Source organism: Sus scrofa, chromosome 10 (assembly GCF_054392235.1).
Source record: "Sus scrofa isolate SSC_HxYL_T2T_F1_AM1 chromosome 10, Sscrofa_HxYL_maternal_Yorkshire_Landrace_v2.0, whole genome shotgun sequence".
Taxonomy (NCBI): domain Eukaryota; kingdom Metazoa; phylum Chordata; class Mammalia; order Artiodactyla; family Suidae; genus Sus; species Sus scrofa.
The window spans coordinates 58,316,272-58,343,014 of NC_139392.1; the positions used below are offsets into that span (position 1 = coordinate 58,316,272).

General features: G+C 43.6%; 2 long non-coding RNA genes across 6 annotated transcripts in view; one reads left to right on the top strand and one right to left on the bottom strand.

Moving 5' to 3' along the window:
- LOC110255670 (uncharacterized) overlaps positions 1-3,422 on the bottom strand; it is an 88,073-nt gene extending 84,651 nt beyond the window's left edge. For all 4 annotated transcript variants that reach the window (XR_002336310.2, XR_014817748.1, XR_014817747.1 and 1 more), the window contains exon 1: positions 3,142-3,422. This is a non-coding gene — a long non-coding RNA (uncharacterized LOC110255670). The remainder of the gene's footprint in view (positions 1-3,141) is intronic.
- On the top strand, positions 1,351-26,743 carry LOC110255672 (uncharacterized). Of its 2 annotated transcripts, XR_014817751.1 has the most exons (7): positions 1,436-1,680; positions 2,900-3,046; positions 17,638-17,729; positions 19,914-20,123; positions 21,157-21,277; positions 24,360-24,443; positions 25,864-26,743. It is a non-coding gene; the product is annotated as an uncharacterized LOC110255672 (long non-coding RNA). The 2 variants fall into 2 exon arrangements; XR_014817750.1 differs by lacking the exon at positions 2,900-3,046 and having other exon boundaries at positions 1,351-1,478; positions 24,776-26,122.

Sequence of the window (26,743 nt, forward strand, 5' to 3'; positions counted from 1 at the left end):
AATCCACTCCATCTGACCTCACAGCTTCCTGAGCTGCAGAAAGCATCTTTGTTGTGCTTAAAAGGCCTTCCACATGCGCCCTGCAGGAGTATAGGATTAAACTTACGAACATTTAAGAGTAGGCTCAATGCACAGACTTTTACTTTTGATTCATTCACTCAAATGATTCAGATTCTTTGATGGAGACCTGAAACTGGAGAGAGAGAAGTTTCTCAGGCTTCTGAAAAATCGTAATGCTTTTGGGAAATTGAGTCTTAGCACAAAGAAATCCCTCTGTGCTTCTGCCATCTCCATTCTCTGTTTTGTAGATAAAATAACTACTGTTTTGTGTCTGTGTAAAGCAGAAAGAGAAAATTCAGAAAAAGTTCAAAGGACCATCTCTGTCATCTTCAAAATCTCTTTCTTCTCTGATACCCTGACATGTCTGTCCTCTGCTGCAAAATATTTGCTCTACAGCAGCTGAGCCTATCTATGCTAATGATTTTAAGTAGCACCTATAACCCAAATTAGTATAATCCAGAATCCAGCCCCAAAACACCTGCTTTGGGTCCACATAAATATCCCAGAGGTACTTCATCTAACACTAATTTATTCCCACCACAACAAAATTTTAAAAAATATTTTTAAAGACTTAGTAAAAAAAAAAATTACAAAGAAAAAGAAAGTATAGCTCTCCTTCTGTTGCCAAGCCTGACTAATAGCATTACTTTCTCCCACTGAAGGAAAACAGGAAATTCAAAATCAAACCTGACTCTGCAACTTCTGTCAATCAAGTCACTACTTTACCCTATTTCAATGAACCTCCTAATTTTTCCTAACCATGTATCTTTTGAAGAAGGATTACCTCCTGCTTACATTCAAAAGCCAACTCTGGGGCTTTCTTCTGCTAATCTTTGAAAGATGATTGCCCTCTGCTCCCACTTTGCAACACTAATTACTCAAATGACCATGAAAATGAAACCGGCTGTTCTCCCCACCCTCTGCTGGTGCTGCACCTGGGTTTTACCTTGAGCTAAGGAGGATCTGGCTCTGTTACCAAACTTGGGTCCACTTACCTTACATGAACCTACTCCCCATCCACTGATACAAGGTTGTGGTGAAGAATACACAATGTACAGTGTTTACTGCAAGGGACCCGACATGGGGCCAAACAATAAGAAGAGCCAGCACATGCTCAAAAGGCCCGAACGCCCTAATGGCTTTCCCAGAAGGGTTTTTTAAACCAGTGCGAGGGAGAGGGTCACAGGGCGTGGCATCAGCTCATGCCCAGTTCTCTGATTGGTCGGTGGGGAGGTAACAGGGCGAGGTTTCAGGAATCTCAATCATTAACCTTCTGGTTCCAACCAGTCCGGGGTATACATGCTGTGGTCGGCTTGCAGTTAACTTCTTCCACCTGGTGGGGGTTTTTTAAGTATCGGCAAAACAGCTTAAGGACATGGCACAGGATATTCCCTGCAGCTCTTGAAGAGGAACTAAAGGTCCTTGACTTTGATTACTATTATTCATTTGTCTTGCTTGACTGTTTTGTTTTTGCACTTTCTCATATCTCTGATTAAGTTTGCTCTTTGGAACTTAGGGAAGGCCTAAGAGGCTAAAGCTTCTCTAGAAACAAGATGTGGGGACATAGAGGGGTATTTCTCTGGGAAGGCCCTGCCGGATGCTGTTGGGTTTCAGCCCTAGGTAAACATTCAGCTCTATTACTTCCAACCTGTTTGAGCTTGGATGTGATATTATATGCCATGCATGCAAAAACACAGAAGTCAGACCTATAAACAGGTTATCATAAGAAAGCCCTGTAAATGTATAAGGTTCTAGAGACCCATAGGTTATCCCATTCTATTAAGCTGAGCCTCCCTGGACCTCTAAGGAAGGCAGTGCAAATTTTGCAGGTCTCATTTTTACCATCAGGGAGGACTATACTGAGAAGCCCCATTAGTGCTGAAGTGATTTCACCACCATGCTGCCTCCTAAAAGTGGACAGATGAGGCTCATGGGTCCAGAGTCCAGGCCTAACTCTCATGCCCAGGAAAGGTTAGGGCTGTTTGAATCCATCCTGAGTTCCCATCCAACTGTCAAAGGATAAGGTTCAGAAGGCTGGGAAATTTCCTGTCTACCGCACATGCATTATTCTTAATCAGAACATAGATTTTTTTTTTTTTTTTTTTTTTTTTTTTTGTCTTTGTTGTTGTTGTTGTTGCCATTTCCTGGGCCGCTCCCGCGGCATATGGAGGTTCCCAGGCTAGGGGTCAAATCGGAGCTGTAGCCACCGGCCTACGCCAGAGCCACAGCAACGCGGGATCCAAGCCGCGTCTGCAACCTACACCACAGCTCACGGCAACGCCGGATCGTTAACCCACTGAGCAAGGCCAGGGATCGAACCCGCAACCTCATGGTTCCTAGTCGGATTCGTTAACCACTGCGCCACGACGGGAACTCCAGAACATAGATTCTTAGGAGTTTCCATTGTAGTGCAGCAAAAACAAATCTAACTAGTGTCCATGAAGATGATTTGATCCCTGGCCTCATTCAGTGGGTTGGGGATCTTGTGTTGCCCTGAGCTATTGTGTAGGTCGAAGACGCAGCTCTGATCCTGAGTTACTGTGGCTGCAGAGTGGGCTGGCAGCTGCAGCTTCCATTGTACCCCTAACGTGGGACGTTCCATATGCCGTGAGTGCGGCCCTTAAAAAAATTTTTTTTTTTTTAATTCTTTAAAAGCATGGATTTTTTCTTTTGAATCCTAAGTGTGAACCAGGAATTGCAGCTAAAGTATTACATTTAGACCCCTAGGCTCAGCTACTGTCCCATTCCTCCTAGAGACGCTTCTCTGCACCCAAGCTTATATTAATGAGACTGAAGGCAGAATTAACTGGAATAGACACCAGCTTTGCCAAATGAACAGGAGCAAAGGACAAGGCTGCCCCCAAGTGGGAAACCGACAAAGAACAGCAATGATTCCAATCGACTTTAGTTCAAGAAACTGAACCGGCTCTGCGTTTCCAGATAGCAGGACTTTCCCTCTTTGAGAGCTGCTGGGGAGGAAACTGTGGTACCGATTCTTTTACTATTTCGGGGTGAGAGAGACGATGAGAAAATAGACTATGCGAACCCGGTGCCTCCCAACCTCCCCGCCCTATTAAGTACCTGGTTAAATGGAGATTCTGGGTCCTCACCGCAGAGACTTCGACTTAGTGGGCCAGGAGTGGGAAACTGAAGTCTGGATTTCTAACCAAGTGAATCTGATTGGTCTTGGGGGATTTGGAGATTCTGGACTGGGAAGCAATTTTCTGTTTTCATTCTCGGGTCCCGGGCAGCAGCCAAGCGCTTTCGAGCCATAGGAACCCAAAGGTCGAGGCCTTTCCACGTGTGCTCTCTAAGCCCCCGAGAAGCTGCTTTGGCGTCTACCCAGCCGCCGCTGCCAGACCCCACCCACACGCCGCGGGCCCGCCCCCGGCACCGTGGTTTCCATGGCGACCGCTCCCCCACCACCTTGAGGCTTCCTTAGCTGAGTGTAAGATTCCTTTTCTCTGAGCCCCAGTGTCCACCGCCAGACCAAGAAAGGGGATTCTGGTCCAAGACAGTAAAGCTAAAAAGTAACTTTTATTATTATCGCTGTTACTATTATTATGCTTATTGATGTGAATATTTATTGTGCCTATTATTTAAAATAAGCTGTAAGGATTTTGTTTTGGCGGGGGGCGGGGCGGGGAGAGGAATGTGCGATATGTCTTTCTAGTATTTTTATTTAACATCTCACCTGCAGGTTCAAGTGCTTGGGACAGACTGCCCGCCCCCCGCCCCCGCTCCCCCACCCCCACCCCCGTTGAAAGAATCCTAGGTTTCTACTTTCGTTAGCCATTTACCTTTGTATAGCCTTCCCTGTTGCACGAGGCTTCTCGGATGTGTGGCTTATGCATTTGTCTAGAACGGGCCACAGTGAGGTGATTCCCAGACCTTAGGCTTCCTGTTCCTCACTTTACTGTTCAGCCCTGCCCTTCTTTGCAAGGGCCGCAGTCTCGGATGAACCAGGTAGAGGAGGTCAGGTTCTAAGCGGGCTTGGGTGGGAATGTAAAGACTACTTCAGAAGAAGCCCCACCTGGCCTGAGTTTTGCATTCCCAAGTCCTCCTAACTCTAGTCGGTGACCCCACCCCCCCATTCTCATTAACTTCCCTCAGGAGAGGGCCACACCTTCTGGAAGGGCGGGATTTTCTGGTTGTCAACCCTTGGGCCTGGGTATACTCTCAGAAGGTGCCATAGATGGGTAGCATGGTCAGCTAGACAACCCCTACCCCAGCAAGCCCGTCAGCTTTTCTTTTTGGTCATCCAGGAGGATGCTGGATGATTCTGAGTCAGGGTGCTTCGTTGGGGTGGTTTGGCTGTTTGGGATGGCCAGAGGCTAAGTGGAAATCTAGGCAACTCAGGAATCCTGTTGATGCGTGGAGTAAATGCTGAGGAGAAATGGGAAACACTTGGGAGGGCTATTTCCTACACTTTTCACTGTAACCCAATGGGGAGCTATTACGATCTCAACTTTAAAGAAGAGGAAGGAGGAGCAAAGAGTACTCCAGAAACTGCCCAGGGGTGGTGTGCAGAGTTAAACCACATGGAATCTGACTTCCAACCTCCTACTCAGTACCCTGAATTTAGCTTCGTTTTCTTTTGCCCTTATAGAGCTTTTATTCAAGCCTCACCTCTCAATAATTTAAGCAAATCAAATAGCTCGTTTAACAGCTGTTTGACCTCTGCCTCTCACCCCCTCCCACTGTAGTTGCTTGAGGTCAGAGATAACCACATCCACTTCATGAGTTCTGTATCTGCCACACAGGAATGTTTGCTCCCAGGAAAGTTCGATGAATGAATGAAGAGCAAAGAGAATGGGTGCTTCAGAGTTTTTGCATTTATCCTATAAGTTAAAAGAAGGAAATATAACAAGGTTATAATTACCTTTTCTGGGGCAGGCACCTAAGATACTTTATCCCCCATTTATTCCCACAGCGTGAGATACGGAAGTTTGACTTCTTTTCCCTCTTGTTGTGCATGAGGAAACAGCTTAAGATTGCTTGTGCTGGAGCTGAGATTTACACTCAACATTGTTTGCGTCCCAAATCTGCATCTTTCCCACATACCATGCGTGCCAGGGCTTCTTGGATCATGATGTTGTAGGGGTCTGCGGGGAAGGTAGAATTTTTTTTTCTAAGTAAAAGAATGAAAAGTGAAAAATGTGATTATAGGTACATTATTCTTTGGCCAGACAACAAGCGTGTGCACGAGAGGAGAGAGGAAGCATGTGAATAATAGCAGAGTATGGAGGCTGGGAGAAAGCTCCCCCGGTCCAGGATGATACTTTGGCTTGGGTCCTGGCTTAAGAAATCCTGAAGCTTCCACATTAAAACACAGGTCGTGGAGTTCCCGTCATGGCGCAGTGGTTAGCGAATCCGACTAGGAACCATGAGGTTGCAGGTTCGATCCCTTGCCTTGCTCAGTGGGTTAAGGATCCGGCATTGCCGTGAACTGTGGTGTAGGTTGCAGACCTGGCTCAGGTCCCGCGTTGCTGTGACTCTGTTGTAGGCCGGCAGTTACAGCTTCAATTTGACCCCTAGCCTGGGAACCTCCATATGCCACGGGAGCAGCCCAAGAAATGGCAGAAAGACACACTAAAAAAAAACAACAACAACAACAACACAAATCGTGAAAACTAGATTAGTGCCTATCAGCTCCTTCCATCATAGGCTTACCTGAGACGGAATCGCAGTTGTTGTTGTTGTTGTTTAAGATGGTATTGAATAAGCATCAGAAAGAGCAGTGGAGTCTGTTGGATTTGGGGGGACAAAGTTTGCTGTGAAATATGTATTTTTTAAAGCCTGTGTTGTGTGTGTATCTTCCTAATAGAATCTCTTTGAGGTTTATCTTTCTAGAAGAATCTCTTTGGGGTTCCAATCATTTATCAGAGGACATATGGTTTGGTTTTGGAAAAAAGGCAACCTCTGTTTCCAGGCTGGGTAACTGACTGATACATTCTCCTAGTTTTCCCAGCCCTTCCTTTGTTAACACTTTTGTTTTCTTTGCTCTCATTTGGTTGCCATTTTTCTTTGTCCCCCTCCCCCAGCCCCTTTCAGTGTCTCAAGTTTTTGTTTGTTTTTTTTGTTTTGTTGTTTTATTCACCTTCCCCCGAGTATTTGCCTCATGTTTGCCTCAGTGTCTGCTCCTCCAGGTTCTTTTGGGATGACTGTCAGTTAAGCCATCCTGGTGGCTGCCCTGGAGAAAACCAGCATCTTGTTAGGCCTGAAAGTACAAACTGCAGTCTGAGGAGGTGAGGAGCCAAGGCATAATTCTTGGAGGATTTCAGGGGGTTGCAAGAAACAATATTGAAACAATGAAGCACTGAGGTAAAAAAAAAAAATCTTGATATTCAACAAGGAATGAAGTATACAGACTTATCAAGCAAACATCAGTTTACATACTGATACCACCAGTTCTTCACCATGCTCTTAGGAATTGCAAACTGTAATTTGAAACCAGCTTTTTTCTTTTTCTATTTAACTTCAGCTGTATTCTTTTCCATAGGCAGGTCAGTCTCTTTGTGTTTGAAGTAATCACCTGTCAAATTGGAATCTAAAACACAGTTTGAGCTAAGCATGGTATGTATACATTGTGTATGTAGTGGAAAGCAAGTTGGAGTGCCCAGCACACGTTGAAGGTAGACAATACCCAAGTGTCCAAACGGAGTTTGGAGCAGGGAAAGGTTTATTGCAAGGCTGTGCAAGGAGATGAGTGGCTCATGCCCCCCAAACTCCCCTAAGGCTTTCAGCAATGGGTTTTTAAAGGCAAAGTGAGGGAGGGGTTATGTGTTGGCTGTTGCAAACTTCCTGGTGAAGGAATCTTTTGTTCTTTTTTTTTTTTTTTTTTTTTGGTCTTTTTTGGACTGCACCGGAAGCATATGGAGGTTCCCCGGCTAGGGGTCAAATCAGAATTGTAGCCACTGACCTACACCACAGCTCACCACAATGCCAAATCCTTAACCCGCTGAGCAAAGCCAGGGATTGCACCTGCATCCTCATGGAGGCTAGTCAGATTTGTTTCTGCTGAGCTACAGTGGAAACTCCTTTTGTTGTTGTTGTTGTTGTTGTTCTTGAAGCTGTCTGCATAGGTCAGGTCAAGATGGTCTTGTAAACCTCCAACCAGACACATGTTTTTCTCTGTTCTGAAATTTTTCCTCTCTATAGGAATGGGAAAATGTTACACTGTTAAAGGTGGAAGCATAGAGAATAGGCTATCCTGTCTATTTCAGGCTATAGGCAACATTCTTAACTGGAGACAAAAGCAATAGAATGTAAAGTTTAAAAGAAACAAATTTAATATGGAGTCAGATTTGTTCTTCCCTATTACCTGAATACACACATATGTATATATTTTAATATTTTTCTTTTTCTCTCTATATATATCATGGGAGGTTTTTTAATTTACATTTTTGGTTTCAGGATTTCTGAGGTCATTGGCATAGAAGACCTGATGGTGGTCTTGCTGTCTTTGTTTATAGTTACAAAGCTGTAGGAAGAGCACTGGGCATCCCAAAGCCACAGGCTTCCCTGAAACTTGGCCACTTACTGCCTGTGGGCATAGCTGCGGTCTACTTTCTGGATCGGAGTGTCCTTCTCTAATAAGTGACAGGCACCATTGGCCTAGACAAGAGTCAGGTCATCTTTACCCCATTGTGGCCCTAATGACACCCTAATCTGCATCACAGCCAAAGTAAGATCAGTTCAAGGCAATGGGCAGTGTAATTAGAAATAGGTAGAAAGCTGAGACTATAAATGCCCTTCTGACTAATGTCCACAACTTCCTTGATAAGTTAGTTCAGTGCCACTACAGCTATTGGGCCAGCCCAGAAAGAAATGTTCTTGACTTCAAAAGAGTGGGGAACTAAGAGAGTCTTTCCTTTCTTAAGCTTTGCTAGAGTGTGAACACCAGGCGATTTGAGAGTTTTAGTTTTTGCTGAGAACAAGTGTAAGTGGGGCTTAAGTACAGAGAAATGAGACACCAAGGCCTTTTACCAGGAAGAAGCGTTTATTCATGCTGGCACTGGCTCAGCAGATTGGTATCCAGAGGCTGAGCCCCAAACGCAGTGGGGCACTGCCTTATATACCCCACTTATTTTTTCCGTTACACCTAAGTTTCTTTGTCCCCCTTATCAGGCATGCTATAAATTTTAGGCAGACAACTATAGTTACACCTGCGCTCAAGTAATAGGTCGTGCTTCATCACTACAGAACTACGCATGCATATACAGATGCTGGCGGTGCTGCACGTCTCCTTCCCTTTAATCTGGGAGAGCACAGCCCCCTCCCACTACACAACCAGCTCAAGATCCCAATAGAATCATGACTTCTTTACCTGCTGGTTGACTTTGTGTTGGCTGATCAATTATTTATAGAGCATCTTCTATAAGAATAAAATGTCCTTGACGCCCTAGAGCATATTGTCACAAGCACAGCATTGTGCTCTAGAGGCACTCAAACCTTAATTAGAGAGACTAGCTATGGCTACCTTAAAACATCATTGAGGAATTCCTGCTATGGCACAGTGGGTTAAGAATCCGACTGCAACAGCTTGGGTCACTGCAGAGGTGAGGGTTCAAGCCCCAGCCTGGCACAGTGGGTTAAAGGATCTGGCATTGCTGCTGCTGCTACAGTGTAGGTCACACCTGCAGCTCAGATTCAATCCCTGGCCTGGAAACTCCTATATGCAGCGGGCTCAGCCATAAAATAAAGAAATGAAAAATCGTTGAAATCAAGGAAAGACTGAGGAACTGTTTCAGGTTGAAGGAGGCCAAAGAGACATGACAACTAAATGCTACATGTGATCAGAACTGAATTCTTTTGTGAGAAAGGCCATTTTTGGGGCAATTGCTGAATGTGGAATGGTGTCTGAGGATAAAATAGCCACAGCATATCAATGTTACTTTCCTGATTTAGATGATGATGTTATAAGTTGTGAAGGAGAATGTTCTTGAAGAAAATCTATCCTTAAGTATTCCAGAGTGATGGAGTATCAAGTTGGCAACTTACTGTCATTGGAAAAATGTTCTTTAAACTTCCGGTAACAACCAACCTGGTGTGTCTGGGACAGTCCCAGCTTTAGCATTAACAGCTGTGTGTTTGGGCAACACCTCAGCCCCAGGAAACTGGGGATGGTTGGCCACCCTCTTTTTATCATACTTATTGTTACTATCCTGTTAGTTTGAGTTGCTTGCTTCAAAATAAATATTGTGATAAAAAAAATTAGATGACTCAAGTAATAATAATTCAAATGACTGATACAAGTGTTCAGCCAAGAAGCAGTACATGCTTAGTTTCCGAGCAGTGGTACAGCCAGTATGTGATGTAGTTGGCAGAAATGATCATGGTAAGCTGGAATGGTCAGAGGTGGCTGATGTCACCAACAGGGATGACAGGAGTACTGTATGCTGAGGAATCCTGCCAGTTCCCAACACCCACCACTGTGGTGCTGCAGACCTTGGCCCTGCTGATCTCAATCCAGCTGACCTTGAACAAGTTACTTTCCCATTGCCTGCGTCCGTCTTCTCATCTGCAAAATAAGAATGTCGTGTAGTGGATTTCCAACATTTTTATCAATAAGGGAAACTTTATTCTTTTTTTTTTTTTCTTTTGTTTTTAGGGCCACACCAAGGCATATGGAAGTTCCCAGGCCAGGGGTCAAATCAGAGCTGCATCTGCCCACCTACGCCACAGCCACAGCAACACCAGATCTGAGACATGTCTGCAACCTACACCAGAGCTCACGCCGGATCCTCAACCCACCGAGCAAGGCCAGGGATCCAGCCCACATCCTCAAAGATAGTTGGATTATTTTCTACTGCGCCACAACAGGAACTCCCAGGACCTTTATCCTTTAAGGCGGTCTCGCCATTTAAGAAGCAGTGGAACTGTTCTAATTGAAGTACATAAAGTGTTTCTACTCTTGCCACCCCCTGGGCCTCTCTCAAGCCCCATGCCCTGTGCTTTCTCTGATCCTCCTTGCAGCCCTAGAGCTCTGTAGAGTGCAGAGTGAAAGGCACTGGGCTGGAAAATATTTGTTATTTATAATGATCTTTTCCCCACTTTACACTGGTTATCATTTGTTTTGTGTATGGTATGAATACTTAAGATCTGCCTTCTTAGCAAATTTCAAGTTACAACAGTGTTATCAGCTATAGTCATTGTTAAAATCTAATGCTGTACATCAGATCCCCGGAACTTAGTCATCTTTTAATTGGAAGTTTGTGCACTTTGCCCAACGTCTTCCCACCTCCCAGGCTCCAACAAACACCATTTTACTTTCTGTTTTTGTGAATTCAGCTTTCTTTAGATTCCACATAGAAGTGACATCATCCCGTATTTCTTTCTGTGTCTGGCTTGTCACTTGATATCATACCCTCAGGTTTATCCATGTTGTTGCAAATGGCACGATTTCCTTTATATATATTTCACATCTTCTTTTTCATTCATCTGTTGACACTTAGGTTGTTTCTATAACTTGGCTGTTGTGAGCAATCCTGCAGTGAATGTGGGAGTGCAGATATCTTTTTGAGATGCTGATTTCATTTTCTTTGGATGTATACCCAGAAGTGGGATTGCTGGAACATATGGTAGTTCCGTTTTTATTTTTTTGAGTGGAAACAATTAACAAAATGAAAAAGCAACATATGGAATAGGAGAAAATATTTGCAGATGATGTTTCTGATAAGGGATTAATTTCCAAATAGCCAAAAAAAAAATACCTTAAATAACCAGATTAAAAATGGATAAAGGTTCTGAGTAGAAATTTCTCCAAAGAATATGTACAATGGCCAACAGGTATATAAAAATGCGCTCAACATTATGAAACATAGGGGGTAAATCAAGACACATTGAGATGTTACCTCACACTGTTTAGGATGGCTATTAGTGGGGAAAAAAAAAAAAAAAAGATAGGGTGGTGAGGATGTGAAGGAAAGGGAGGAAATCCTTGAGCCTTTTTGGTAGGAGTGTAATTGGTACAGCCATGACAGAAAACAGCATGGAGGTTTCCTTTCCTTCTCTGATTGTATGGGTTCCTTTCCCCTAGAAAATTCCATGCTGCAAAAATATGTTACTTCCAGAACAGATAGGGTGTCTTCAGAAACTATTTTATTAAAGTGCATAGATACTTTGAGAGTTTAAGAGGAAGTATCCATTTATTATTAACATCAGCATTGTTTGTATAGTTTTATAATTTATTGTCATTTAGTAACACCTAGGAATGCATTTGATTTATGAGATTGATTTTCTTTTTTTTTTATAATTTTTTTATTTTCCCACTGTACAGCAAGGGGTTCAGGTTATCCTTACATGTATACATTACAATTACATTTTTTCCCCCACCCTTTGTTCTGTTGCAACATGAGTATCTAGACAAAGTTCTCAATGCTATTCAGCAGGATCTCCTTGTAAATCTATTCTAAGTTGTGTCTGATAAGCCCAAGCTCCCGATCCCTCCCACTCCCTCCCCCTCCCATCAGGCAGCCACAAGTCTCTTCTCCAAGTCCATGATTTTCTTTTCTGAGGAGATGTTCATTTGTGCTGGATGTTAGATTCCAGTTATAAGTGATATCATATGGTATTTGTCTTTGTCTTTCTAGCTCATTTCACTCAGGATGAGATTCTCTAGTTCCATCCATGTTGCTGCAAATGGCATTATGTCATTCTTTTTTATGGCTGAGTAGTATTCCATTGTGTATATATACCACCTCTTCAGAATCCAATCATCTGTCGATGGACATTTGGGTTGTTTCCATGTCCTGGCTATTGTGAATAGTGCTGCAATGAACATGCGGGTGCATGTGTCTCTTTTAAGTAGAGATTTGTCCAGATAGATGCCCAGGAGTGGGATTGCAGGGTCATATGGCAGTTCTATGTATAGATTTCTAAGGTATCTCCAAACTGTTCTCCATAGTGGCTATACCAGCTTACATTCCCACCAACAGTGCAGGAGGGTTCCCTTTTATGAGATTGATTTTCTATTGGGCATAGAATCAAATGCAACCTGAGGGCACAAAACAGGGATCAGAGAAGGGGAGGGTAGAGGTTCAGTCTAGGAACAGGACTAAGTCAATAGAACATGACTTTCTGAACATAAGATCCTGCCTTCAGCTTGAAAAGTCTTCTTAGAAAACAACCTAAGAGTCATTATACTTTTGGTATGAGAATTAACTGGAGTTCCCATGTGGCTCAGTGGGAATGAACCTGACTATCATCCATGAGGACTCAGGTTCACTCCCTGGCCTTGCTCAGTGGGCAAGAGATCCAGCATTGCCATGAGCTGTGGTGTAGGTCACAGGCATGGCTCAGATCTGGCATTGCTGTGGCTGTGGTGGAGGCTGGCAGCTGTAGCTCCAATTCGACCCCTAGCCTGGGAACCTCCATATGCTGAAAGTATGACCGTAAAAATCAAAAAAAAAAAAAAGAATGAAAACTCAACATCAAAATACTTCTCTGAGTTCAGAGGTTGCTTTTATGTAAATACATATTTATTTTATGAGTTGCATGGTCCTTTGCTTACTATTTAGGCAATTCTCACATAAGCTCAATAGAGATTCTGCTATTATCAGCCGTAACGACTCACCCCATCTCCAGGGGTCTGTCGCTCTCTGCCTGGACCAAGGTTTTTCTGGCTAAATTCTCTTTTCTAGAAACCTCCATACATGCTTTTCCTTCTGCCTGAGACATTCTCTCCGCCCTTCTCTTGGCTGAGCTAACTTGGTACAGCCTTCCAGTCTCCACTGAGGTGCCATCTCTCCAGAAATCTGTTAATGAACCCCTCCAGTGGCAATTCTCACATAAGCTCGCATAAGGAATTCCCCCAGCATCCTGAAATCCTCTGATCACACGCCTCATAGTGCAGTATTAGCTCAGCTAATAGGAAGAATGTTTGTTAATACTCCTTTTCTCTCAAAGGGTCCTGTAAATGGACCGGGTTTCAGTAATGGGAGGGACCTGGAATAGAACCTGAGTGACCTACATAAAAGTGGTTTGAGAAACTGGGGCGGTTTCCTGGATGGGGACTGGTAGAGAAGTAAGGAGAAATCCCTGTTGCTTAGCATCAGAGGTATTTCCTGTTGAAAGGGGGTTTAGGAAGTTGTACACTCTGGCTTACACAACCTAACACATCCAAGAAATCAGAAACACTAATACAAAATTATGAGTACTTGATGTGCTTAGATTTTTTGGTGGAAAAAAAAACAAGAGCCAAGTGCAATATATTTCTGACATGGGACCGAAGTCAAATCACCTGGCATGTTCAGGAAACTAGCCATACCTCAGTATTTGCTTATGTCTCCTCTGCACTAAATTCCAAGTGATGAAGTGCCTCAGTAAAAGTCAGCTGAACTAGGAACCTTGGTTCTAGACAAGAGCATGGATACCAAATGTGTTGTTAAGCACCCCTTTTGGAACTGAGACTGCTCTGACAAGGCCAAATAGGGTCTTGAAAAAAAATCAAGTGAAATGTGGGGAGTTCCCATCGTGGCTCAGGGGTGAAAAACCTGACTCATATCCAAGAGGTTGCAGGTTCGATCCCTGGCCTCGCTCGGTGGCTTAAGGATCTGGCGTTTCTTCAAGGTGCAGTGTAGGTGGCGAATGTAGCCAGATCTGGCGCTGCTGTGGCTGCCGATTTGACTTCTGTATGCCACTAGTGTCACCCTAGAAAGCACACACACAAAAAAAAAAAAAAAGGAAAGAAAAGAAAAAAGAAATTTAGGGCAGATACTCTCTCCTCAATTCAGAGTCATGTCTCCCCTGGAGACAGAGATATAAGTTCAGAGATGTCTATTTCACATAGTCCTTGGTGGTAATAATAATAAATTAAAAGCAGTGTTTGTTTTTTTGTTTTTTTAACATTAAGAGCCCCTTTAAAATATCCTGGTTCTGAGAGAAGGGCTGTACAGCCCCGAAGAGCAGATAATTCTTAACCAGTGAGCACTTTGGGTGGGACTGGAAGTCACATTTCAGTGCTTAGGGTTCATGATGAAGTGGTGAAAGAGCTGGGGTTTGGGACCAGAAGATCTGACTTCTGATCTGGGCTGAGCCAGTATAATTGTCAGTCTGGACAAATCGCTTACATCCTTGGAACCTCACGTACCACATCTGAAACTCTCTCAGGATTACTGCAAAAATCAAAGGAGAGAAACATATTGAAGTAGCCACACATATAGGCTGTAACTATCTAAATTATTAGTATAAGACGTGCTTGTATTTGAAATTTTTTTAAAAATTGGAGTATTAATTTACAATTGTTTCAATGTATGGCAAAGTGAGTTATAGTTGGAAGGATAGATATGTAGATAGATGATAGTTATGTATTCTTTTCCATTATAAGGTATTGAAGATAGTTCTTGTGCTATTAGTGGGTCCTCATTTTTTATTTTATGTATAGTACTCCTATTTTATCCCTCTCCCTTTCCCCTTTGCCATAAGTTTGTTTCTATGTCTGAGTCTGTTTCTGTTTTATAAATAAGTTCATTTGTATCTTTTTTTTTAGATTCCACATATAAATGATATCACGTATTTGTCTTTGTCTGCCTTACTTCACTTAATACAATCTCTAGGTCCATCCATGTTGCTGCAAATGGCATTATCTCATTCTTTTTTATGGATAATTTATCCATTCACCTGTCAATGGACATTAAAGTTGCTTCCATGTCTTAGCTACTGTAGATAGTGCTGCTATGAATATTGGGGTGCATGTGTCTTTTGCAGTTAGAGTGTTCTCTGGATAGATGCCCAGGTGTAGGATTGTAGGATCATATGGTAGCTCTATATTTAGTTTGAAGGAGCCTCCATACTGTTTGCCATAGTGGCTGTACCAATTTACATTCCCACCAACAGTGTAGGAGGGCGCTCTTTTCTCCACACCCTCTCCAGCATTTATTCTTTGCAGAATCTTTGATGATGGTCATTCTGACCCGTGTGAGGTGATACCACTTTGTAGTCTTGCTTTGCTGTTCTCTAATAATTAGCTTTATTGAGCATCTTTTCATGTGTCTCTTGGCCATTTGTCTTCTTTGGAGAAATAACTGTTTTAAGTCTTCTGCTCATTATTGATTGGGTTATTTGCTTTTTTGATATTGAGCATTATGAACTATTCATATATTTTAAAAATTAATCCCTTATTGGTCATTTTGTTTGCAAATATTTTCTTCCATTCTATATTTTTGTTTTGTTGGTGGTTTCCTTTGCTGTGCAAAAGCTTTTAGCTAGATACCATTTGTTTATTTTTGCTTTTGTTTCCATTACTCTAGGAGACAGTGCAAAAAAATATTGCTGCTATTTATGTCGAAGAGTGTCCTGCCTATATTTTCCTTTAAGAATTTTATAGTCTCTGGTCCTACATTTGGATCTTTAATCCATTTCGAGTTTATTTTTGTGTAGGGCATTAAAGAATGCTCTAATTTTATCCTTTTCATGTAGCTGTCCACTTTTCCAAGCACCATTTATTAAAGGTCCTGTCTTTTCTCCATTGTATAGTCTCGCCTCTTTTGCTGTAGATTAATTGACCATAAGTGCATGGGTTTATTTCTGGCCTTTTAATCTTTGCCATTGATCAATGTGTCTGTTTTTGTGCCAGTACTGATGACTGTAGCTGTACAGCATGGTCTGAAATCAGGGAGCCTGATTCCTCCAGCTCCATTTTGCTTTCTCAGGACTGTTTTGGTTATTTGAAGTCTTTTGTGTTTCCATACAAATTAAAAAAAATTTTTTGTTCCAGTTCTGTGAAAAATGTCATTGGTTATATGATAGGGATTGCATTGAATCTGTAGCTTGCCTTAGATGGTATGGTTATTTTAACAATATTGATCCTTCCAGTCAAAGATCATGGTATATCTTTCCATCTGTCTGTGTCATCTTCAATGTCTTTCATCAGTGTCTTATAGTTTTCAGAATGTAGGTCTTTTGCCTCCTTAGGGAGGCTTATTCCTAGATACTTCATTCTCTTTGATGCAGTAGTGGGATTGTTTCCTTAATTTCTCTTTCGAATATTTTGTTGTTAGTGTATAGAAATGCAGCAGATTTCTTTATATTAATTTTCTATGCTGCAACTTTACCAAATTCATTAATGAGCTCTAGTGGTTTTCTAATAGCATCTTTAGGATTTTCTATGTACAGTACCATGTCTTCTGCAAACAGTGACAGTTTTATCTTCTTTTCCAACTTGGATTCCTTTTATTTCTTTTTCTTCTGTGATTGCTGTAGCTATGACTGTAAATAAAATGATCAGTAATTTTCAAATTACTGTAGGTTCCTTAAGGGAGTCGAGTGAATTAGGCAGAGAAGGGAGGAGGAAGAAGAAGTTTTATTATGCAAAATTTATGTAATAAAGGGCTCTAATGATCTAATTTTTTAAGTGTGGGTTTTTTAGGGGTCTAGTTTAAGTGAATAGCATATTTTATTGAAAAGTGGCCCTGAAGTCACTTTTTGGCTTTTTCTTCTTCTCCTTCTTCTCCTTCTCCTTCTCATCTCTGCCTCCCCTTTCTTTACTTGGTTTGGAGCCTTTCGGTCCATCTTTGCCATCCTTTCTTCCTGGCCTGGTCAGGGTTGACAGGTTACATAGAAGCATAAATTGGTATGAGATGGCTGAGTGGGTTTAAATAAATTTTCTTTTCCTGTTTTGCCCTCTTCCTCTTTCCCTGTCCTTTTACACATTTTTCCTTTTATTTTTAAATTCCTATGCCATTGATAAAAATCAATATAACATATACTTTGCTTAAAAAATTAAACAGTATAAAAATCTTGAAATAAAACAGGCTACCTTTATTTTAAATTCTTCTACTTTTTTTTTTTTTGTCTTTTTGTCTTTTGTTGTTGTTGTTGTTGTTGTTGTTGCTATTTCTTGGGCCGCTCCCGCGGCATATGGAGGTTCCCAGGCTAGGGGTTGAATTGGAGCTGTAGCCACCGGCCTACGCCAGAGCCACAGCAACGCAGGATCCGAGCCGCGTCTGCAACCTACACCACAGCTCACGGCAACGCCGGATCCTTAACCCACTGAGCAAGGGCAGGGACCGAACCCGCAACCTCATGGTTCCTAGTCGGATTCGTTAACCACTGCGCCATGACGGGAACTCCAATTCTTCTATTTTTATATTCATTTGATTGGCATTTATCCCCTGCAAGAGACAAAATTAACCTTTCTTATTCAGTAAGCCAAGACCTACAGCATGACTGAATGTAATGAAACAACACTAAGGGTGAAATTTGTCTTAGTTTCTTTTATAATACATTCGTTTCCTTGCTCTTGTAGTTACAAAACTGCCAAGTTCTTTTTAAAATGTTAGCTGATGGAGTTCCTGCTGTGGTGCAACAGAATAAGCAGTGCCTCTGCAACACCAGGGTGCAGGTTCCATCCCCAGCCCAACACAGTGGGTTAAATGATCTGGCATTGCCATAGCTGTGATGTAGGTTGCAACTGTGGCTCAGATCCCTAGCCCGGGAACTCCATATACTGTTTGGTAGCCAAAAAAAGAAAGAAAAAAAAATGTTAGGTGAATTGTAGGATGTTAGTGAATATAGTAGGGCCACATTGTAAATAAAAGAATCATTTTTTAAATGTCTCTGCCTTTTTATTTGCAGATGGATCCCTTACCCCCCACACTGACTGGACATTTTCCACAGAATGAGGCAGACACTCCTTGGACCCGTGCCCTAAAGGACCTACAAGCCAAGTGTGTGGCTTACTATGAAAGTATTAGGATCATCAAGGGTGGGGCTTCCAGAAGTGGCAGCTAGCAGCTGTCAACAACTTCCAAAGACACCACAGTGAATCCCTCAAGAAAATCACAGGTTTAGATTGAGACTCCCTTAGATGTCCCCAAGTCCTGTAGCAATTGGAAGGAAACCTCTGCTCCAGGAAGAGTCCAGAGAGGCTCCCGGAGAAGCAGAGCAGTGTTGGGACCAGAGGGCCCAGGAGGAGCCCAGGAGAAAGAGCCACGCACAGAACTGGACCTCCAGCTGTTGGCTGATGCCTTTTCCCCAAGACACAGAAGTTGCAACATGTTCTAAACTGAGCCCAGAAGTTGTTGTGCAGCCCTTCAGAAGAGCATGGGTCACAGAGTCCCATACCTACTCTGAGACTCCCTGGGTCTAACCTCTGTCAAGATTCCAAAGCTCTAGGAAGTGGAGCTCCCGTTGTGGCACAGTGGAAATGAATCCAACTAGTATCCAAGAGGATGAAGGTTTGATCCCTGGCCCTACTCAGTGGGTTAAGGATCCAGCATTGCAGTGAGCTGTGCTGTAGTTTGCATACATGGCTCAGATCTGGCGTTGTTGTGGCTGTGGTGTAGGCTGGCAGCTGTAGCTCTGATGCGACCCCCTAGCCTGGAAACTTCCATATGCTGTGGGTGTGGCCCTGAACCCCTCCCCCCCCCCAGCAAAAAAAAAAAAAGAAAAAAGAAAGAAAAGCTCTAGAAAGTAAGAGAAGCACCCATCTGGTCCTCTGATTCCCCACCCCTGCTCAGAGAAAACCAGTCCTGTACTTACGCAGACATGCACAGCTGCTCTTCAAGCCTCCAGAATAACTTCTCAGAAACAGGCTTGTTTTCTGAATTTCCCAGTTCCTTCCTGAAGGAAGGTTTCCCCAGCAGTCACTCCTGCAAGTGGCAAGAAACCACAGTTGGGAATGAGGGGGGAGGCTCTCGCTGCCAGGGGTCCTCCTTACAGTTGGCAGCTGGAAAATTCCGCTCAGTGGGGGTACAATGGAGCAGGAACCGGTCCTGTTCAGACCCCCAGCAAGGATGAGGTGTTTCTTGAGAGGCTGGGAGCTCAGCTGCAACTCAGGCGTCCTTGTGAAGAAAGTAATGTTTTAAAGGAAACTGGGCAGAGCCCACCTGGCAATCTTTACTTCTGGACCCCCTTGACAGACAGACAACTCAGAGGAGCCTGGGAAAAGTAAAGGGACACTGAGAAGGGATGTTCCAGGCAAGATGTATAGAAGGTTTTCGGGAATTGCCTTGTCTCTCGCAAGAGACGGTATGCTGGTTCAAAAACCACAGTGCTCTGTGGTGTTTCCCCCAACCCCCGGAAGGTGTTTCCCTGTCACCCCTGGAGGCTGACATCAGAGAGCAGGGGAGCTGTGGGGACCCACCCAAGGGTGTCACAGCAGAATTCAAAGCTGGCAGCTCCTGAGGGGAAGACCCCCGTCCAGATACTGCTTGAGAGTCAAAGTATGCTCTCCTCTGACAGCCCCAGTGAGAGGAGAGTGGAATCAGACAATGTGGGGTTCACTCTAGTGTCCCCTCAAACTGATATGCAGCATAAAAATGAATGAGAACATGCCATCATGAAATGCTGTGGATAGGCTATATCACAGGGAGAATGCCAGAGCCTGGCTCAACGGAAGTGTGGAGAGTTCTCCTAAAAGCAGCCAGTCTCTGATGACTTAGAAGCCGTTTGACCTGATATGTCCCCAAAGTTGTGTGGCTCCTCCATTGAGTGTGTCAGAGGGCCCCTTGGAGAACGCTGTGTTTCACATACATTCAGACACCACTGTGTTCCATGGACCCACTGCAGAGTCCTGTGGTATGCACTGCAGCTCTTGATTTAACCAACTGCCACCACCTGGGATGGACAGATCGGTACAGACACCCTGAGGGTCCTCGGGCACACAACGCATGAGTAGAAGGAAAAGATAACACCTTCAAGTCACCCCATTTCCAGAGAGATTTCCAAAACCAGTTTCAGGGATCCTTCCCATGCCAGGCTGTTGGTGGCAGCCTCTCCTGGAGTGATGAGCCACAATGTAAATCAGAGCCAGGGGCCAGTGTACTGGAGATGTATTTCTCCTATCTACTTGTGCTGAACAAGATTGGGGTCTCTCTTCAGAAGAGGGGAACTCCTCTTTTCTTTTCCAGGGTCCAAGTCAGAGTTGGTAATCACACCTCCAGAAGGGAGAGGCAAGTCTAGAGGTGCCAGCCTGGCCAGGGAGACCGGGAAGTGGAGAGATGGGCATGAGAGCCGTGCAGCTGTGGAAAGTGAGGGCAGCACCCATCCCCAAGGATGAGGCTACATGCAAGAGGCATCTCCGAAAGAGACCAGCTTCTGTACACCTCAAGACAATTATGGTATGAAACCAAATCTGGGGGCAAAAGTCTCATGAGTAGCAAATTTGTTGGCCCTTGTGTAACATGTCACGTGGCTCTTGGGGATGAGATACAAGCCGCTTCTTCACATATTACCTCTCAGTTTCATTTTTGATGAATATAAAATGGGCATTGTCTCAGTCCCTTTGAGCTGCTCTAGCAAAAATACCATCCACCAGATGGCTTAAATAACTAATATGTATTCTTCATGGTTCTAGAAACCAGCAGATCCAGGGTCTAGTGAGGTCCCGCTCCCTGGTTCCTAGATGACTGTCTTCTTGCTGTAGCCTCATATGGCAGCACAGAGGGGAAGCAGGTTCTCTTGTGACTTTTTATGAGGGCGCTAATCCCATTCATGCGGGCCCTACCCTCATGAGCTCATCGAATTCTAATTCCCTCTCAAGGCCCCACCTCCTAATGCCGTCACACTGGATAGTAGGGTTGTCATATGTGATGCGAAATACTATGCAAACGTGAGGTTTCTTTGTGGCAGAACAAAGGCCATTAGCTAATTAAAAGTTATTTTAGAAAATAGTTAATTTGGACGGTAAATGCTATAGCATTCTTTTGGTTGAATAGCTGTCTCTCTCAGGTGCCTGCTTTTTTTCATGAGCATGATGATTCTATTCATTTTTCTGTGTAGTAGCTTGTATGGGAATAAGCATTTTATGCCTTTCATCTAAGATACATTTTAACAACCAAGCATTAGAAAATAGAATCTGCCTCTCCATTTGAGTAGACAGAGAATGATTAAAGCATTTTTATTTCATGGAATACTCTCAGATTAGGAATTTAAAACACTTTACTAGATCTCTATGCAAAAAAAAAAATTCTTATTTGAGTTCATTCTCTTTCCTTGTTTTTGGAATTGGGTTGCATGATTTGTTATAAACAATAGTAAAATGTAACATTCCCAAGTTATTTTGAGATAACAGCTGAAGATACATCTGCAAAATGACATCTATAAAATCTATGTTAAAGAAGACATTTGTAACTTTGTATTTTATACTTCCAGGGAAGTTATGTTCTGCTACCCCCAAAATGACATCTGGAATGACCATCTGTGGGGGATACTGGGAAACGTCTAGTACTGCGTGTTTGTGTTCGTCTCATACACATGGAGATGTGAAGCCAAGGTTTGACCATTTTGTCACCTACTAACCCTTTAAATAGCTAAGCATTATCATTGGCCGTCTTCTGAGAAATTAGTTAACATTCTGGTTTATACAATGTGGTAAAAATCAATTATGTTTCTGCAATGTGTGTGATACTGTGCAGGCTGCTGTAGTGGACACAGGAGGGAAGAAGAGACAGGTACTCCAGAGTATGGAGTTATAAGAGAAGCATGGACAGTATTAGGGGAGCAAAAGGAGAAGTTATTGTACCATTGGTACCAGGAGAGGCCTTATTTCACAGGTGGTAAGAAAGGAAGCTTTAAAGGATAGATAGTAGTTTAACAGGTAAGAAAAGAAATACGCCCCCCCCCAAAAAAAAAACCAAGAAAACACTGGGAACTATATCTAGTCATTAAGATGGAGCACGATGGAGGATAATGTGATAAAAAGAATGTATTTTTAAAAAGAAATACAAGGTAATGGAAGTAGCATGAGTGCAGTCACAGAGGTAAAATGCTTAGATTTTATTGAAGGAGTAATGAGTTGCCCGTGTCAGGATTATTAGGATTATTTTGATTGCAAGGAATAGAACATCTTTCTTTTTTAAACACAACTTTCTTTTCACTGGTTAAAATTTTTCTGATGCTAATGTGAGAGGATTCAGAAATGCATTGTGCTGGCAGGTCACTGATGGATGTGATGTCACTCCCTGCCGTTCTTGTGCTTCCGTCCTTCCCAAATCTGTATTCCCCCAGAATCTGAATGGGCCTCAGCAACACTGAACAGGACAGTCCCATTCTGGCCTCTAGTGGATGATGCTAGTTCTGCACGTAGGCTGCAGGCTGGCTGCCTTAGAGTCCCCACTGCATACAGACCCAGGCAATGTGTGCAACTCAGTAGCTGCAGGCACATGTCCCCTGTTGCGCATATGTAGATTTCTGAAGCAGATCCCTAACAGGAAAGTAAGAGCAGCTTCTGACTTTGTCATAACTCTTTTCAGAGGTCAGGGGCTTTATTATTATTATCGTTATCATTATTATTATCTTTGATTCATCAGATGACTTCAAAATCTCTGGAGGAAAAATGATAACTTCTCAGCATCTACTGTTCAGATAGGTAACACATCTTGTTTCCTGACCTAACATTCTACTAGGATTTAGAAGAGCATTGTATCTTTTTTCTTGTGGAAAGTCTTGGAAATACTTGGGCAATTAACAGTAATTTGAGATGAAAGCCACTCCAATGCTTAGAACAGCATTTGGCATTTGTGACATTTGGTAGAGTTATTTGTATGCAGAGGTGGCCTTTGTGGCAATACTCTTTGTTTCTTTCATTGTCTAAATACCTAAAGTTTTCATTTATTTCTGCAGTAAAATATTTTTTTCTGTGTTTATCCCTTTCCCCATCTATTTCTAACTTAATGGGAACAGGAGTTCCCATTGTGGTTCAGCAGGTTATAAATCCAGCCAATGTCCATGAGGATGTGGGTTCGATCCCTGGCCCTGATCAGTGGGTTAAGGATCCAGCATTGCCATGAGCTGTGGTGTAGGCTGCAGACACAGCTCTGGATCTGGCATTGCTGTGACTGTGGTGTAGGCTGGCAGCTACAGCTCCAATTCAGCCTCTAGCCCTGGAACTTCCACATGCCTTGGGTGCAGCCCTAAAAAAATAAAATAAAATAGGAGTTCCCATTGTGGCTCAGTGGTTAACGAACCCGACTAGGATCCATGATGATGTGGGTTCAATCCCTGGCTTTGCTCAGTGGGTTAAAGATCTGGCATTGCCTTGAGCTGCGGTGTAAGTCACAGACGCGGCTTAGATCTGGCGTTGCTATAGCTGTTGGTGTAGGCTGGCACCTGCAGCTCCAATTCAACCCCTAGCCTGGGAACTTCTATATGTTGAAGGTGTGACCCTAAAAAGCAAAAATAAAATAAAATAAAGTAAAATAAAATAAAAGTTGTATGGGAACAGAAAGCTACTCCTTTCACCTTTGTTCATTCTTTGCAGCTTTGTTTTCTCCATCCCTACTTGCTTGGAGCAGCAGTGCCCTGAGCATGTTGTGAAATGTACACATCTGAATGACCCGAAAAGAGGAAACCTTGCTTCATTTTCCAGGCCCATTAAACCAGCTCATTCTGCCTGAGACACCGGGCTGAGGTGAATGGCAGGCAGTAATTTTAGGGAGGAACCTGAGATCCAGTCGTTGGCTTCCTTACCTTTGTGTAATGCTGCAGTAGTCATTCCAATGGGTTAACACAATGGGGCTGCTCTCTGGGGTCTGCCACCAGGGAGGCTGACCTGGGGGTCCTTCGATGTGTAAGAACCTGCAGAGAATGGAAGTGAAAGGCAGTGAATTATGCATAAGGGAAGAGGTTTCCTTATGCACAATAAAAGGGGCAGAACTATTGATGTTGCATTTTTTAGACAGTAGAGAGAAGGTGTAAAGCCTTCTGAGTTGTCTCTATCTAAACTTTGTTAGGTTGTCTGTGTCCTTTGAACATATGCGTAGTCACAGATTTCAGGTGGGTTCTTATTTCCAGGTATGTGTCTTTGGGCAATTTAGCAAAAACATTATTACTTGCAGAGTCCTAAAGTTGCATATTAAAGGAATGGTGAACTGTAGTTACTTAAATCTAGTAAATGAAATGGCCCAAGAAGTCCTTTTGCTCTGAGAGCATCTCTTAGACCAGAGAGAGGTTTGGTGAGCTGGGTGTGACTGCAGTGACAATGAGATATACATGTGACCTTCCAAAAGACAATTTTCTCTGATATACAAGAGTAAAGCGCTAGCACCACTGAGTAATTAAATTATTTCCCTGTGCTTTTATTACTATTATTTTTTGTCTCTTTAGGGCCGCACCTGAAGCCTATGGAGGTTCCCAGGCTAGGGGTCAAATCGGAGCTGTAGCTGCTGGCCTACACCACAGCCACAGCAACACCAGATCCGAGCCACGTCTGCGACCTACACCACAGCTCACGGCAACGCTGGATCCTTAACCCACTGATCAAAGCCAGGGGTCAAACCTGCGTCCTCATGGATGCTAGTCACATTCGTTTCCGCTGAGCCACAATGGGAACTCCCTCTGTGCTTTTATTGCTGTAGATCTCAAAACATTTCAAGACCAAGTTCAGCTGAAGCAGAGGAGAGAAGCTCTGCTGGGACTTAACCTCAACGCTTGTGCTGTCGGTAGGTGGCAAAGCCATTAATGTGCCAAGTGGCCAGATCTGTCAGATGAACACAGATGAAGAGGGAAGACTTGCATGTCCCAGACCCAATTAAACATAAAAGCCAGAAGGAGCTGATAAGCAGGGGGGAAGGAAGGGAACCTAGATCCACACCTCTCAAACAGCTAGCACGTCGGCATCATTTTCAGAGAAGCACTCATAAGATCTTTGATCTCGAGAATAATTTTTACAACTTTCCTCCAAAAGTGCCCTCTTAGAAAAATCATCACGCGATGCCATCAGCATCACTTTTAAACTCTGTTCTCACTTCTCTTCCTCTTGCCACCACTCGAGGAGGAATATCGGGATCAATCCCAGCAGCTCTATGTGAAGACGGACCGGTATGCCCATCAGAATCTCAGCAAGGACTACTCTCGGCCTTGGTTTTTCTCTGATTCCTCTGGGCTGCATGTCATGAAAATGGAAAGCAACTCCTGAGACCAGTGACTGCCCCGTCCCTCAGGAGAACACAGTCTTTCAGACCTAGAGTAGGTCCACTTTGTTCAGCGTTTCAGTGGCCAGACACCACAGAAGACCAGCTCTGTGATGGGAAGCTGTATAGGGAACCATCCATTCTCCATTACAGGAGCTGCCCTAGAGAATTTTCATCAATCCAAGAGCCGTGTAAAGCCAGTTGATCCGACAGGGTTGGATTGCCATGTCTGCCATTAGCTGCTTGCCCTCTGAGTTACTATAAAGACTGATTTGCATATATTACTACGTGAAGGAAACTCCCACTAGGATGTTGGCAATTCAGGGAGGCAATAATGAACGCTTCCTTCTTCCCTTCCCAATTATGGGGCAACAGGAGTCAGATAGAGGGAAATTAAAATATTATATTGGATTATGTGGCAGTACTACTATGATTATAGGTTCAAGTTGGCCCCAGACTCACAAGACATGATAGGTTTTGATCTCATGTTACATTCAGGGGGGCTTTATAGGAAGATATAAAACATGGTGTGTGGTAGCTACAGCATCTTCATGTTATCAGGATGCTGGGCAGCAAGCCAGGGACCAGCTCTTTTTGCCCTGTCTCCTAAGTGGTGTGCAGGGCTGCCAAGGACATGAATGAGAGTTGAGACTTGAAGAAGCCGTAACTCCTCTTCCCCATTAATGGCTCATGGCATTCTAGACATGCAGGCCCCAAGCCTATGCCAACCCACATCTCCCAACCATCCACATCTCCGCAGCCCTAGCACAGAGCCACCCAGTGGCATGGGAGAGACACTCCCCCCCCCCCATTTATCTTTACTCAGCTCTTGGTAATACAGTTCTGAGGGGGGCATTTGTGGGCCTGACCTCAGCACTTCTCTGACCATCACTAACTATATGTCTCCAATCAGTGCCTGATCCTCTCTACCCAACCTGCTCCTCCACAGCCTTCCCACCTTGGTCAAGTCTGACCCTACCTGCCAGTGGTGCAGACCGGGCACCTTGGAGGAATCCGCAGCTCCTTTTTTCATCCATGTACCACACCTACTGCCACCACCCTGCCCAGGCCTCCATCGTTCCTGGCCTGGGTGATTCCAAGAGCCGCCCAGCTGGTCTTCCGCTTTGTCCCTTTGCCTCCCCGTGGCTCCCCATCAACGGGTGATTTTAAGCAAGGTAGGCAGCGTGAGCCCTCAAAAAAAGAGAAAAGAGAAGAAATACATTCTTCCTCTGCTCAAGGCCATCGGAGGACCTCTTGCTTTCTAGTCCCATTCATTCATAAAAGGGAGCTGGACTCCTTGGAGAAATGGCTGATTCTAAGACTGGGGCAGGGAGCAGAAAAGATGAGCCAGAAGGGAGTTCCCGTTGTGGCTCAGTGGGTTAAGAACCCGAATAGTATCCATGAGGATGTGGGTTTGATCTCTGGCCTCACTCAGGGGATTAAAGATCTGGTGTTGCCATGAGCTGTAGCATAGACCAGCAACTGCAACTCCAATTGGACCCTTGGCCTAGGACCATCCACGTGCTGCAGGTGCAGCTCTAAAAAGAAAAAAAAAAAAAAAAGTAAGATGAAAGGCTGAGAAGCTAATAATACAGTGTTTTTCACACTGTTTTAAAAAATGTATTTTCCAGGGGGCTTATATTGTTCCTATAGTTCAGATGCAAATATTTCATGTAGCAGGGACAACAGATTATAAGTACAGGTCTATTTACAACTGCCCTGGCTTCTTGGATCCTAGAAATTTGTGTTAATGATGAGAATATCATGGAGAAAGTGTTGCAGAATTGGAGAAGCTAAATAAGCCACAGAGATTTTTTTTTTACCAGAAA